This window comes from Tupaia chinensis, unplaced genomic scaffold (genome assembly GCF_000334495.1).
Source record: "Tupaia chinensis unplaced genomic scaffold, TupChi_1.0 Scaffold000146_1, whole genome shotgun sequence".
In the NCBI taxonomy this organism is placed as follows: Eukaryota; Metazoa; Chordata; class Mammalia; order Scandentia; family Tupaiidae; genus Tupaia; species Tupaia belangeri.
This window is the reverse complement of record NW_006159616.1, coordinates 14,095,941-14,111,975: the sequence shown is the minus strand read 5'-3', so window position 1 is coordinate 14,111,975 and position 16,035 is coordinate 14,095,941. Positions and strand designations below refer to the sequence as shown.

The following is a 16,035-nucleotide window of genomic DNA, read 5'->3' as shown; positions in this document are numbered from 1 at the left end:
CCTGCTGATGACTGCACAGGATACCTCATGGTAACAGGCTAAAAGTGAGCATGTCTGTGTCTATTGTGTCTCTGCTTTGGTCTCACCGTCTCCTAGTAAACCCACCAGGATCCAGTCATGGAGGCCTCCCTGTCATGATTTTATCTAATCCTAACCACCTCCCAGAGGCTCTACCTCTTAATCCTGTAGTCAGATTAAATTCCCCCCTCTTAATACCATCACAACATTTCGACATGTGTATTTTGAGGGATCAATGAGAAATCTGCAGCAGGGCACGCAGCCATTAAGTGAGTCTTTGAGGCCCACATGGTGGAAGGGAATGACTTCTATATGACAGGGATCCATGTACGTCACAGGGTGTGTGTGGTTTGGTGAGGCTTATTCATTCATTATCTCTTTGATCCTCCCATGAATGGCTTGTATGGAATGCACAGAGCATATGTCAATAAATACCCCCATTTTACAGATAAAAACTGGAATTGCTTTGTTCTTTATCAGTCTGTTCCTCTTCAACATGTCAAAGTCAGTGGGTCTTGTTATTTCAGCCTTTTTTTTTTTTTTTTAAGATAATTGCTTTTTTTTTTTTTTAAGAGAGATTTTTTTCGCAATTGGGCATGTGCACTCACTAGAGAGAAAGCCAGAAATCACCTCCTGGGGGGATGGCCACGCTGCAATTCCTTCTCCTCCATTCTCCTCTCGGGCGGGATCTTAGGCACGCACGCACACGTGCCCAGTGTGAGTTTTAAGTTGCCAGGTCTCAAACCGCTGTCGACTTCAGGGGAGTCCAGCAATGTAATCATTATACCATTATACCCCCAGCTTTTTGTTCTTTTTTAAGTTTTTGCTATGGGGTACATGTGCTCACTGGAGAGAGACAGAAGGAGAAATCATCCTCCAGGAGGGATGGCCACACTACAATCCCTTCTCCTCCATTTTCCTCTTGAGATTTTGGGCACACATGCACACACTCAGCATGTTTTCAAGCCACTTGGTCCCGGCCTCAAACTGCAAAGTCAGTCATGTGGGATTCAGTTGCTCTAACCACCACACCACTGGTGGCCCAGTTTTTCAGCTAATCCTTCTGGATTGGAAGGAGCTGGAGTATCAGAGCTGGGACCACTGGAGGTGAGATCTTGGACTGGCAGGTGAAAGCAGTGCACCAGGGAGGTCTGGGGGAGGTCTGCCATGTAAGCTTGGTCACAGCAGAGGACCTGGGCTGGCCCTGTCACCTGAGAACTCTAACAGCAAGCTCTTGAATGGACCCCCTGAGAAAGCAGCCTTTCCAGGAGCCCTTGTGCTGTGTGTGGTTCCTTGGGGGAGTGGCTGAGAGATGACCTGCAGCTGGCAGTAACCTCGACTTTGGACTATGCCTCTCCAACTTTCCCACCCGCTCCTCCAGCCAGAGGAGATGGGATGTGTAACCCCAGCCTGCCGCGGCCCACTCCAACCATGACCTTGCTTTGAAGCTTCACGTTCTATTTTTAACACTGTTAATTTTACATTCTATTCCATGATATATCCATGTTTATTTTACTATACAGAATATTTCCCCCTAACTTTTGAGTCAAGTGGATAATCTGGGAAGATGTTTATGTTTTATTTTGTTTTGTTTTCCCCCTGTGGCTTCCGCTACTCCCAGCATAAGGACTCAAAGCATAGTTTTAAAAATGTGGATTAGGGCGAAACAGTATGTGATGAATGACTGGACAGTGTCATGATGAGAAGCATGTAGTCTTGTGAGAAACTGTTTATCCTGTGTGACTAGTAGTTGGTCACTGAAACTTTGGTTTAGGCTGAGAATTATTAAAAGGTTGTGCCTCAAACTAATCTTTTCATTTTAACTGAAAACATGTTGGCTCCTGCTCTGCTGACCATGGCAGAGGGCTTTTTTTTATTATTATTTTATTTTATTTACTGTTACTATTATTTTCATTTGATCAGAGAGAGAGAGAGAAAGGGAAAGTGAAAAAGCAAGCCACCAGGTCCAGGACTCGAACCACTGTTAGCCATGAGGGAATTCAACACCTTAACCAGCACACCACCTTCCAGGGCTTTTGTCTGAACAGTTTTCTCATTCCAGCACAGGGCACACTATGTAGTCCCTTTACATTTTACAGTTCCCGCCAACCTTGTACTGTTGTCTGGCTCAGTCTACTTTAGCAGAAAGTTAATTTTAGTGACTGGTCTCTGTTGGGTTTCTAGGGCATTCAGCTTCGTTTTCATGGAAACAGCTTTCTTTCCACACCCGTACTCACCCACTCGTGTAATTGCAAAGATGTGCAGTGGCCTCACGTTAGAGTGAGCGCAGCACGCAGAGGCTGAGGAGGGCCTGATGTCTTGGCCCCCCGAGTTGCCAGGATGCTCTCGAGAGGGAACGGAAAGAGCAGTCACCCCGATTATGCTAGGGAAGCATCCGGGTCATACTTAGGCATCACGGGGTCTGGGTCAACTTAGAATGCCCAGCTGGGGGCCAGACAGTGGAGCGGTAGTGGTGCAGCTAGACCTATGTGTGAAGGCCCCGGTTCACATCCTGGGCCCTCCCTCCGACTGAGCCTGCACAGGTGACCCTGTGAGTCCAGCTGATGGGCCTGGAGTAGATCGTGACATGAAGACTCTCTGTCTCTCCCTCACGGAAGAGATAAACTTAAGAACAACAACAAAAGTCCCTCCTTCCATCTGAACGACAGGAGCCCCTCGAGAATGAGCACGGCAAGCCCTAGAAGGGAGCTTTCCCTGTGGGCCATATCAGCAGTGTTCCTGCTTCTGAGCTTTGCCATTCATGAGCTCACAACCGCCCCCTGCACTAATCTAGCTTGCCATTTCCTTGCCTAATCGTATTAGGTTGTCAGGAAAGTCATGATGTATTTTTCTATGCAAAAACGTGTCCCGACTTTTCAGACAATCCAACAATGACAACCCCCACTGTGCCGGTAGTGTCTGGGCACCCTGAAAACACTAAACTAATTCATTCCTGTGTCAACCCTATGTGATAAACACTGTCGTGATCCCCATTTTACAGACAGGCTAGCTGAGACCCAGAAAGGTTAAATGACTCACCTAAGTTTTACCCAGCAAAAACGTGGCAGAGAGTGCCCTTACCCCTCCCTGTGCTGCCCCAAACATGGACGCTGGTTTCCAGTAGGAGGCAATTCTCTGCATTCTAGGCAGGAGGGCTGGTGGGACTTCAGGAGCTGGCTGGCTTTGCAGAAAAAGCTCCCTGGCTCCTTTGTCACCGTCCCCCAGGACTGAAGCCCAGGCAGTGCTCCTCATTGTTGGCAGTCCGTCCTGGTGGACCTGGCTTCCTGCAGGCTGAGCCTCCACGTGAGCGTGGCCAGGAGGGGTCAGCCTCTAGTACCCAGCCCTGCCCTGGCCTGTTCCCCTCTACCAGGGAAAGGAAGGCCTGACCTCCACAATCTCAGTGGCCTCCTGCTCAGCTCCTAGGCCTTTTTCAGGAAGTCAACCTCAAGCCCCATGAACTGGCAGACGACACAGCCCAGGTCCTTTACATTGGCTCAGGAGAGGCCCAGCAGGGCTCTGGGGTCACAGGGGTCCAGATCCTGCCCCGCCATTCACTAGCTGTGCAGTCATGATCTGCTTGAGCCCCACTTTCCTCATTAGCAGCACATCTGCCTCAGGGACCTGTCCTGACACTTAGATGAGAAAATGGACATAAGGTGCCCAGTGACGGGGGCTGCTCCCTGTAGCCCCAAAGACCAGCCTAATCATTATGAAGAGGCTCTTCCTCTACAACAGAGTTCAGATTGATCCCAGCAGGGGATCTGCCCTGGGCTGGAGACTTGCTCTGGGAGTGGGAGGGGTTGGTGCTGGACGCTACCAAGGAGAGACCAACCCAGACCAAGAATGATGGAGTGAGGTGTCCAGAGCCCTCTGTGTCGTTCCCAGGAGTTCTCTCCCTCGGGCCCATCACTTACTTGTGTGCAGACCTGGGGCTTCATGAGACTAGGGGGAGGAGGAGGACACAAAGCCCGTTGCCACGTAGGAAGGAGGGCCGAGTGCCTGGGTGGGTGGTCGGCTGCACAGCTGACGCAGAGAATGGACCCAGCTGCCAGGTAGCTGACGCTCTTGAGTACAAGATCCAGTGCCACTCTGAGTGTGAGTGTGTATGTGTGAGAGAGAGAGAGATATTAGTCTGAGGCTAGGAGAGAAGAAGAAAAGTAGAATTTGCAGTTTTTCTGTTTTTGTAGAGGTTTTGCCTAACAGTGTGTGTGGTGACAATGAGAAGGAAAGAGAAATCACCCCCCACCCCCCACCCCCAGGCAGATGGCTATACCATAATCCCTTTTCCTCCATTCTCCTCTCAGGATCTTGGGCGCACACGCACATGTGCCCAGTGTGATTGAAAACTACTGGGCCCAGGACTCAAACCACGGTCAGCCATGTGGGAGTCCAGTGACGTAACCGCTACTGCATCAATTTGCAATTTTAAAAGCTGTTAATTAGGGCCAGTCCTGTAGTCTACTGGCTAAGGGAGGCGGCTCCCAGTTCAAATGCAGTTCAAATCCTGAAGCCAGTGTCTTGAAAAACACATTGGGCACATGTGTGTGCCTGCCCCAAATCCCAACGGGATAAAGAAATAGAGAAGAAAGGGCTGCAGTGTGTGACCGCGCCTCATCGAGGGGTGCTTTCTCTTTCTCCCTCTCTCTGTCTCTCTTTGGTATGCACCTGTGACTTCTGGCAAAATTTTAAAAAGGAAAAAGAAAAGATATTGATTATTTGGGAGTCTTGAGATAGGGGTGGTCAGAATCAGCAGATGGCATAATGGTTACATCGCTGGACTCCCACGTAGTTGACCGTGCTTCAAGTCTCAGACCGATGACTTAAATTCACGGGTGCATGTGGGTGTGTGCCCAAGACCCTGAGAGAAGAATGGAGGAAAAGGGATTGTGGTGTGCCCACCCTCCGGGGGTGGTGATTTCTCACTTCCTGTCTTTCTGTCTCTCTGGCAAACGCACACACCCTATAGTAAAAATCTCTGCTAAAAAAGAGAGAAGGACCAGCAGTTAGTGTAATGGCTATGTCGCTGAACTCCCATGTAGGTGACTGCGGTTCGAGTCCCAGATCCAGTGGCTTAAACTCACGCCGGGCGCGTGCGTGTGCGTGCGTGCCCAAGATCCCGAGAGGAGAATGGACGAGAAGGGATTGTGGCATGGCCATCCCCCCTGGGGGATGATTTCTCACTTTCTATCTCTCTGTCTCTCTCTATCTTTCTGGCGAGTGCACGTGCCCTATAGCAAAAACCTCTCCCAAAAAAAAAAAAAAAAAAAAGAGAGAGAGGGAGATGGGGGCAGCCTACATCTCTGGGAATTATAGGATGGGATCTGCTAGATGGGGAACGTGCATGTTTTCAATATGTACATTATATATTTTATAAATGTGTATAAGCATGTATACCATATACTTTAACTATACAGAATTGTTACAGGGTCAGCAGGTGGTAAGGTTAAGGCAGCTGAATCCTACATGGCCAACTGTGCAGTTCAAGTCCCAGACTGGCGGCTTTGAAAACACGCTGGGTGTATATGTGTGCATGCCTAAAAAATCCTGAGAGGAAAGGAGAATGGAAGAGGAGGGATTGCAGCATGGTCATGCCCCATGGGGGATGATTTCTCACTTTCCCTCTCTCTGTCTCCAAGTACAAGTGCATGTGCCCTAGAGCAAACTAATAAATAAATAAATAAATAAATAAATAAATAAATAAATAAATAAATAAATTGGTATGAGTTATTTATAAAAAGTTTTGTAAAATACAGATTTGCCAAGGGAAGAAAAAAATCCATTGTCATCTGCCCTAGAATCACACTACCTGTGGTTTTTAACCTTTTTTTCAGATTTTAAATCCTTTGGAAAACCTACTGAAAAAAGACTCCCATAGGAATATTTTTGCATATAATTTTTGGGGGATTTCTGGGCATTCCCTAAGTTCATCTACACACTCTTTAGGGTACATGAAGGTCGGGGTTGGAGCTGACCTCTCTGCATTGTGAGAGTCTAACTCTGAAACCAGCCTCAAAAGTCAGAGAGAGACAAAACATCTGATATCCTGAGGCCTCTGTAATATTTAGTTGTCCAAAAACTTGTTCAAAATATGTTTTAAACTGGGTTGTCACCGTAGCCAATGGCTAAAGGAGCCAGATCCCATATGGCTAACTACAGTTCAAATCCCGGTCCCAGCAGCTTGGAAAACATGCTGGGCACATGTACTTGCATACCCAAAGTCCTGACAGGTTGGAAAATGGAGAAGGGACTGCTGTGTGACCATTCCCCATCGTGGGGGTGCTTTCTCCCACCCTCTCTCTGTCTATCTGTACTCTCTCTGGAGAACACATGTACCCCCTCACAATTAAACAAAAATGGGGGGGATATTCTGAATGTGTTTCTATTTTCCATCTCGACCACCTTTTGGGTGAGATATAGAAATTGACTCTGCGCTATTTAAATCCTTTCCTTTTTATTTATATATTTAGTTCGTTATTTTAGGTTTTTGACATAGAACAAATGCAATTGCCTCAGAGAGAAAGGGAGAGCCGGTAAGAGGAAAAGTGAGAAATCACCCCCCAGGGAATATGGCCATGCAGCAGTTCCTTCCCTTCCATTCTCTTCTTGGGATTCTGGGCACGCACACATGCACCTGGCATGATTTTCAAGCTCCTAGGTCTCGGACTTGAGTCCTGCAGATGGCCATGTGGGAGTCCAGCACCTTAACCACCATACCACCTACTGGCCTTAAATCCTTTTCTTTGTCCTATGTTTACTGGCCCTTTTCTGGGGCTTTCCACAAGGCCTTACCTTCCTGAGTCTTTTGGTGACTGACTCCCCGTAGGTGAATCAGGTCTTTTATAGAAGAGGGACTGTTGCAACCTGTGGTTTTGTAGCTGCCCTTCTGCATGGAGGGCCTTGGCTTGGGCATGTGGGAAAGCATGACTGCAGAAACTGGTGTGTCTCTTCTTTATAGACAGGGGTAGAATTTTCTTTTTCTTTTTCTTTTCTTTTCTTTTCTTTTTTTTTTTTTTTTTTTTGTTATAGGGAATGGGCACTTGCCAGAGAGACAGAAAGAGAGGGAAAGTGAGAAATCACTGCTAGGGGGATGGCCATGCCACAATCCCTTTTCCTCCATTCTCCTCTCAGGATTTTGGGCATGCACACGCCCACACCCAGAGTGATTTTCGAGCCACTGGGACTGGGACTCAAACCGTGGTTGGCCATGTGGGATCCAGTGCCTTAACCTACACACCACTAGAATTTTCTACAGAGTTTAAGCAGTCAGGACTATATCCAGGTGGGTCCTCAGATGGCATGAGAGGCAGGGTCTCCTTGTGGGATGAGCAAGCAAACCCCCTTTTACCAAATGGGCAGGCTTAGGCTGAGCACCCCCACACCCGTATCCCCTTTTCACCTCTGTGACCTTCTCTCAGGCCTTGGTCCTTGTTCATTGACTGGCCGACTCTAGCCCCACATCCCCTTTCCCAGGCCTGAGCAAGGCCCCTCCACCTCAGCAGCACAGAGCTTCCTTGCCCCTCAGGTGGCCAGCCTCCTCTTTCCCGTTTAGTATAAGCAGCTTCACTGAGATACAGTTCACATGCACCGAATTCATTTAACGTGCACAACTCAGGGGCTTGGGGAATATTCACAGAATTGTACAGCCATCTCCTTAATCATTTTAGAACATTTTCCTCAACCCACAAAGCAGCCTGCATGAGCAGTCACTCCCCATTTCTCCTCAGTTCCTCGGCCCCAGCACCCACTAATCTGCTCTCTCTCCATGGATTTGCCTATCCTAGACATTTCATATGAATGGAATTATGCACTGTGGAATCTTTTAGCCTACTACCTTTCCTTTTATTTTTCAAAGAAGTATTTCCTTTATTTTATTTATCATTATTGTTATTTTTAACTTGACCATACCAAGACACAGAAAGAGAGAGACAGCAAGCTGCCAGGTCTGGGACTCAAACTGTGGTTAGCCACGTGGAAGTCCAGTGCCTTTAACCACCATGCCACCTGCCAGCCCTACCTTTCCTTTTAAAAAAAGAAAAAAGTTATTTATTTTTATTTATGGTAGAAAGCAAGGTGGGCGGGATATCCTCTAACAGGGCCCAGTCAGGCTGCAACCCTTTTATTCCAACTCTGCATCCCATCAGGATTCTGGGCCTGCATGCACACCTAAGCAAAGCCGACAGGGCTGACATTCAATCTGTGGTTAGTCAATGAGATTCAGCTTCCTCTGGGTGCGCCTAAGTGCTGCACCACGGGGCCTGCCCCTCCTTAGAAACTTGTCCGACACATGCAATTAATTATAGTGAGAGAGTTGTCTATACTGACCATTTACTCAGTCTCAAGGATGGATGGAGCCTTTAAGCATGGAGCTGGTATTGGGCCACATAGCAAGGAACCCAGATGTGGGTTGTATATGAGTTATCTATTTGCTGTGCAGCAAAGTACTCCAAACCCCAGCTTAAACAAGCAGCACTTATTATCTCATTGTTTCTGTGGATCAGCAATTCAGGAGCAGCTTAGCTGGGCAGGTCTGGCCCTTGGGCTCTCTTGAGATTGCAGCCAAACTGCCAGCTGAGCTGCGAGCATCTGGGCTGTGCAACTCGGTATGTTGGCCAGACATCTCAGTCCCTGCCATGTGGACTTCTTTTTTTTTTTTTGGAGAGGTTTTTTTTATAGGGCGTGTGCACTCACCAGACAGAGAAAGACAGAGAGACAGAAAGCAACAAATCACGCCCCCCCCCCAGGGGGGATGGCCACGCCTCAATCCCTTCTCTCTTTTCCTCTCATGATCTTGGGCACGGACGCACACATGCCCAGCGTGAGTTTTAAGCCACTGGATCCAGGATTCGAAACACTGTCGACTACACGAGAGTCCAGTGACATAGCCATTACGCTAACTGCTGGTCCCCCACGTGGACTTCTTCATAGGGCTGCTTGAGTATCCTTATGACATGGCTGCTGGCTTACTCCAGAAAGAGAAAAAGAGCCCAAGACCAAAGCCCCATGGTCTTTCAAAACCTAATTTTGAAGGTGACATACCATCACTCTGCTTAATTATTTTGGTCACACAGACCAACCCTGCTGAATGGGGGAGGGGGCTACACAAAGGTCTGACTCTTGGAAGGCTCAAGTAACTGGGTGCAGTTTATTTAGAGAATGGCCTTGGTGGTCCACCAGGACACAGCCAGCCTGTTCTTGAAGAGTCTCTAGTGCTGACTCTGAGTCGGCTTTCGCCCAGTTACGTGTTCTAGTCTCCCACTCTGTCTTCTTCCACCATTCCCTCTCTGTGTTTGTAACAGGGAGTGAGTTTAGTGGGGAGATACACAGCATCTTGCACTGATTCTACAAAAGCCACCCACTTCTGCTAGACTCATTTACAGATGACTTCTCCAAGTATTTGTGGATTTAATTTGCATTTCTACTGAATCAATAACCCAGTTTTTAGATTTCCTTTCATTTATGTTATCAAAGAAGGTGACTAGAACAGGCCCAAGACCCATCCCAAAGGGGACAGCTTGACGATGTCCCACCTTGGCACTGGGACATCATCAGGCTAGGTCACACCTAACAGATGTCAGCGGCGACATTGCCTTTCCTGGGTATGCATGAGACTCTCTTGAAGAGCAGGAACAGGTCTCACTAAAATGGACTCTAAAATCCTTGTGCCCTAGAATCTTAGGCTGACCGGTGTTAGAAGTAGTTTCAGGTGATGGTTAAAGGTGGCTGAAGCTGGAGGTGGACTTGGGGGGACTAGCCAGGGGCATGGTGGTTAGGTGGCTGGATCCTACATATGTGTCCAAAATCCCCAGAAGGAAAAATGGGGAAGGGATTGTGGGGTGACTGTCGCCATGGAGAGGTGCTTTCTCACTTTTCCTCTCTTTCTCTCTGACGAGTACACATGCTCTCTGGCAAAAATTTAAAAACAAACAAAACCCTGTTGAAGGTGCTGTCACTCTGTGTGTCTCTCTCTGTCTCTCTTATGCATAAAAATATTAAATACATAAACTTTAAATAAACAGAGAGAGAGATAAATAAACATGGGTTCTGAGTCTTATCCTGCCACTTCCTGTGTAGACTTCAGCCTCAGTTTCCTCATGAAGGTGGTGATCCTAGTATCTTGTCGGGCTATTGCGAGGATTTAATGAGGGCATCAAAGTTCCAGGTATCAAAGCCAGCAGGTAGCATAGTGGTTGAGGCACTGGACTCCCATACGGCCGACTGTGGTTCGAGTCCTGAACTCAGCGACTTGAAGTTCAGGGTGGACACGTGTATAAGTGTGCCCAAAATCCTGAGAGGAGAATGGAAAGGGGATTGTGGTGTGGCCATCTCCCATGTGTAGGGGGGTGATTTCTCACTTTCTCTCTCTCTCTGACTCTGTCTCTCCAGCAAGCACACACACCCTATAGCAAAACTCTTTATTATTTTTTTTTCTTTACTTTTTTTTGGAGAGGTTTTAGCTATAGGGCGCATGCGCTTGCCAGAAAGACAAAGAGGCAGAAAGGGAGAAATCACCCCCCTACACATGGGAGATGGCCACACCACAATCCCTTCTCCTCCATCCTCCTATCGGGATCTTGGGTACACATGCCCACATGCCCCACGTGAGTTTAAGCCACCAGGTCCGGTACTCAACCCGCAGTCGACTACATGGGAATCCAGTGACATATCCATTATGCCAACTGCTGGTCCTGCAACACTCCCTAGAGAAAAACAGTCTCAGGTATCTATTACTGCATAACAAACCACTCCAAGCATAGCAGTGTAATGCAACAACTGTTTTATTTTGCTCATTGATTCTACAGGCCAGGAATTCACATGGAGCTCAGCAGGACAGCTTGGCTCTGTTCCAGGATGTCAGCTGAAAGACTCCCAGAGGGCTGGCCACCATCGTTAGGAGGTCTCCTCACTCATGTCTAGGTCCTGAGTGAGGCAGACTCAAAGCCTGAGCTGAGGCCTACACATGTCTTCTCTTTCTGGCTTGTGTGGACTTTATTGTAGGTGGCGACTTCGGGGTAGGTAGACCTCCATCCTACTGCTCAGAGCTTCTAGGGCAAGTGGTCCTGAAACCCAGGAGGAAGCTGCAGGACTTTTCATGCCCTAAGGTCTCAAGTCTCTTAGCATCCTTACGCTCTTGGTCAAGGCTGTCATAAGCCCATCCAAATTTCAGGCAAGGGGACATAGCTTGCCACCACTCAATGGAAGAAATGTTAAATCATTTGCTGCTATGTTTTAAAAATTTATTTATTTATTAATTATTTGACCAGAAGGAGACAGAAAGTGAGAAAGCAAGTTGCCAGGTCTGGGACTTGAACTGAGGTCCGTCCTGTGGGAAGTCCAGCACCTTAACCACCATGCCACTTGCTGACCCCTTGCTGCCCTGTTTTAAAGCTTACATGATTAACATAAAGCATCTAGTACAATGAGTGCCAGGTAGTATGTGCTAGAAAATGTGAGCAGCTGTTCCTTCGCTGGGGCAGCCGATGCTGGTTCTAGGTTAGCGTTTCTCGGGCACTGAGACTCAGCAGACTGAACTTACCGCAGGGCTGCGTCCAACTGTCCAACGATGACCTGCGAGTGCAGCTCCGTGATTCCGTTTGCTCTGATGTTGCCAGATTCATTCTCTGTACCTTCTTCACATCTGGACCCAACTTTGAATTTGCTCCTGGCACTTAGTTTAATTTCCTTGCCCTCTGCAGTTTTCTCAAACACATCTAGAGTTTCTGCAAAGAGATTCTAGAAAATCAGTTTCAGATACCCCGGGGTATCTTTCATGAGCCTTGATGTGTGACTCACACAACACCCTATTTATTCCCTTGGTCTAATTTGCTCCCAGCAAGTATTCACAATTGATCTTTTCCACAGAGAATGTCTTTTTGTCTATAAAAAAATATATAAAGCAGTCTAAGACATCGTGTCCTCCTATGAGGATCACATACCCTGGCTGGCAGGCAACCTGCGGCTCACAGGAAACAGTGACGGGGTGTGCTGTAACTGAATGCTCCCCTGTGAGGTGCCAGCTCAGGCCCTACTTGTCCTGTCCGATTGATCCTTACCCCTGCCGTCCAAGGTCAGCACTGTGTGCTCACACCCTCTTCTACAGAGGAGGAAACAGAAGCTGTGGAAAGATGAGGAAGCCAAATCCAGGTTGAACTCCAGAGCTCAAGTGTTCCTAACCTTGCACTGAGAAGTGTCATGCAACTGTGAAGCCTTTCTGGTTGACACCTGAAAAAACGAACAATGCAAACACAGGAGCATTTCTTTTTCTCTCCCTTTCATCCCCCAAACTCCTGCCCCAGGTCACAAACTCCAGAGGCCGCAATGGAGACAGGCTTTTGGTCTAAGCTTGGGGAATTGAGGAAAGAAAGAAGGAGGCTTCAGATTCTAATTACATCTGTTTTTTAAGTACAGATGAGCCACTTTTTGAGTTAACCGAAGGGGGAGAATCACAAAGATTAATGAAACTGTATAAAGATGACAGGGGAGCAGAAGCCTCCTGTAATTGGGTTCTCTCATTCTCATACTTCGAGAATAAAAACATCAAGGGACCAAGGAATGGGAGCATTATGTGAATTAACCTGCAAATTTGTCTCCCCTTGGAGGAGGAGTATTTTCCAGAACCCTCTAGCTTTTCCTAATAGAATCAAATACAAATATTGACTGTTTTGTTGTTGCTGTTAATTAGTTGCATCTTATTTTCTCCTGACTTTAACTTTCCTAGTCTTGGGAATGGCCAATGGTATGGTGGTTAAGGTGGCTGGATCCGTATGGCTGACTTCACAGTCTGAGTCCTGGACCAGCGGCTTGAAAAGCACGCAGCGCATGTGTGCATAGGTGCCCAAAATTCCAAGAGGAGAATGGAGGAGAAAGGATTGAGGTGTGGCCATTTCTCACCCCCTCCCACTCTCCCTCTCCAGCCAGCCCATGTACCCCCAAAACAAAAGTAAAAACCCTTTCTAGTCTTGTCCCCTCACTGCAGTGTCTTCTCTGACCACACCTAGAAATGCTGACTGCTAATTTGGCTAGGAAAAGAACAGAATTCTACAAGGCCGGTGGTTGGGACATGGCTGGGCCTCCGGGAGAGGCTGAGATTTCATCACATTGAGGTGACCTGGGAGTGTCAGGAGAGGGAGAATGCAGAGTGGCTGATGGAGGAAATACACTTCCCTCTGAGGGCTCACTGAATGGGACAAAGGCTTGCAGGCTTGAGGGCTGGGCTGAGTGGGAGCAGAGGTCCAATTGGTTTCCTGCCTTATGCCTGGGGACTTAACAAGAGGGTCAGCTCCTTCTGGAAGTAGCAAGCAGACAGACAGGAATCTCATTTCTCTATTTACTCTGCTCACAGGAGTGAGACTCATTTATCTGTCCTCTAAATGAATTTATTTATACCCTCATCTGGCTTCAGAAAGAACCTAAGGGGAACCAGCAGTTAGCATAATGGCTATGTTGCTGGACTCCCACGTAGTCGACCGCGGTTCACATCCCGGAACCCGTTGGCTTAAAAATCACTCAGGGCGCATGTGCGTGCATGCCCAGATCTCGAGAGGAGAATGGAGGAGAAGGGATTGTGGCGTGACCATCCCCCCTGGGGGGTGATTTCTCGCTTTCTGTCTCTATGTCTCTCTCTGTCTGTCTGATGAGTGCATGCGCCCTATAGTGAAAATCTCTCCAAAAAAAAAAAAAAAAGCTTATGGACAAATGGGGTTAAAGTGAAAGTTTATTTGGGAGCAAACCTATGCATATTTTTTTCATATATGCATTTTGATGAACTTTCTGAAGACCCCCCCTCACCATACACCACTAACTAGTTAGGCAAGTCACATGAGATCTTGAGAAGCATGTTTAACATGTGTGAGACCCAGCACATACTAAGCCTGGCAGGCACTGGCCTAGAGACTTTCTATATATCTACATTAATTCATTCACATCTCTTCCAAACAACTTATTATGGCAAGATTTTCAAAATTTGTCAGTGCAGTTCCAGGGCATCTTTGGCATAATGGCAATGTCGCTGGACTCCTGTGTAGTTGACCATGGTTCAAGTCCCGGACCCGATGGTTTAAACCCACACCGGGCATGTATGCGTGTGTGCCAAGATCCTGAGAGGATAATGGAGGAGAAGGGATTGCGGTGTGGCCATCCCCCCTGGGGGATGATTTCTCACTCTCTGTCTCCCTCTTTCTGGCGAGTACATGGGCCCTATAGGAAAAACCTCTTCAAAAAAAAAGAGACCAACGCTGGGGTAAAAGGGAACTCTCCCAGCTGCAGGACCTGGGCTGCCAGGGAGGGGGGCTCCCACTTACAGAATGGGGTTAGAAATTTGCCCTTTGTAAAATCTCTTAGGTGGCTAGACCCAGGGCCATTATACTTAACTGTTTGGGGACTGTTAGGGATACCATCTCTCTCCGCCCCGGGGATGCGGTGTCAGAATTCCTCCCAGCCTGTCCGCCAATCCAAGGCCAGCTGTGACTTCCGGTGGCTTATTTCTAATCTTGGGGAACCCCCTCCCTGTGGGGTCGGGCAGCCTGCAGGGGACCCCAGCTCCACCCCTGACGCCTTCTGCTGCACTACTCGGCTCCGAGACCCGCTCGCCTGGCCGGGGGCTGGAGGAGGGAAGGGGGCGTTGGGGGGGAGTGCGATCGTTGAGTCCTGGGCCGTCCCCTCCCAGAGGCCCAGGCTCCGCCTTCTCTAGAGACCGTCTGCCAAGTGCCAGCCCCTCTGTAAGCGGGTGAGCGCCAGTGTGACTGTCAAGTGCTCGCGTGCGTGTGTGAACGCGCCTGTGGTCTGTGTCTGAGCGCGTGTCGTGTACCTACCTCATCGTGCCAGAGTGCGCGCGTGTATGAGTCTGTAGACAGTGTGCTTCTGAATCTCGGTGACATTGGCCCTGTGCAGGGAGCCCCGGGACCCCAGGCAGGGCTGCTGGGTGCTGGCGAAACGCAGAGGCCGCCAGGGGCCGAGGGCAGCTCTTGGCCTCCATTGCGCCCCTGGCTGGGGACCTCCCAGGTCCGGGTCGTCCGGTCCTCTCACCCCCAGCTTCTTGGAGATTTTCTTGGCATACGCACGGGGTCCGGCTGGCCCTGCTCTGGGCGCCTCACCTGGAGCAGTTGGGACCACCGAGGAGCGCTCCTCGAGCTCTTCCCCGCACCCCACAGGACCCCCTGGGGCACTCCGGGTCTTCGCGCCCCGCTAACTCCTCTGCGTCCCTCTGTGGCCAGGGTTTAAGTCTAGGGCTGCAGGCCCGAAAGAGCCTTCTAAGGCACCGGCCGTTGCAGTCAGAAGCGTACGGGTTTGGTTTCGAACCCTACTGGTCGGCGTGCTGACCCTGCCCGGAGGCGGCGCGGGCTGCGGGTGTGGGTCTGTGTGAGGGAGCCCGGGGGTGGGGGACAGCACCTCCCTTAACGCCTAAGCGCCTGCACGAAGCCTGGAGCGCCCCGGAGAGCCAGAGCGCGCGGGCAGGGGCCGCCTCTGCGGGATGGGGCGGGCTGCTCGCACGCGCACCGCGCGTGGCAATGAGCAGATGTGCGAGTGCAAGCTCTGGGGGAGCCCATTTATTTTCTAAAGCCCACAAGTAAGGGAAACCGCCGGAGGAAGTGACCACTGGCCGAGGAGCGGCCAGCACGCTGGATTTAAGCCCAGATTCCGGGCTGCCCAATTACTGGGTGACCCCGGCTCCCGATCTGTGATCCGGGTCTAGTACCCCACCGTTTCTGGTGACAGATACCCAGGAACCCAGGAGCAGAGAGCGGTTTGGCGGACGACCAGCTCTCACTCACTTCGTCAGTGACACTTTTTCCCCGACGATTAGACGAGCTCGAGGTCAGGGCCAGCGTTGCGCGCCCTCCCGGGATCCTGCGGCGGCTCTAGGGCTTAGGACTCGAACCCCGAAGGCCCAGCTCACCAGCCCGCTGCCGACCTCGGGGCGAGAGCAAGCAGGATCGGGGAACATTTGCATCGCCCCCTCCTTGCCCGGCTGCCCCTCGCGCTCCGGTTCTTCGTCTGGCTGGGAGTACGGGAAATTGCCGA

At 49.5% G+C, this 16,035-nt stretch overlaps 1 protein-coding gene across 2 annotated transcripts in view; it reads left to right on the top strand.

Annotated features, from left to right (window-relative positions):
- PIK3CD (phosphatidylinositol-4,5-bisphosphate 3-kinase catalytic subunit delta) overlaps window positions 1-16,035 on the top strand; it is a 65,098-nt gene that overhangs the window by 9,379 nt on the left and 39,684 nt on the right. The gene's annotated exons all lie outside the window — the stretch shown is intronic.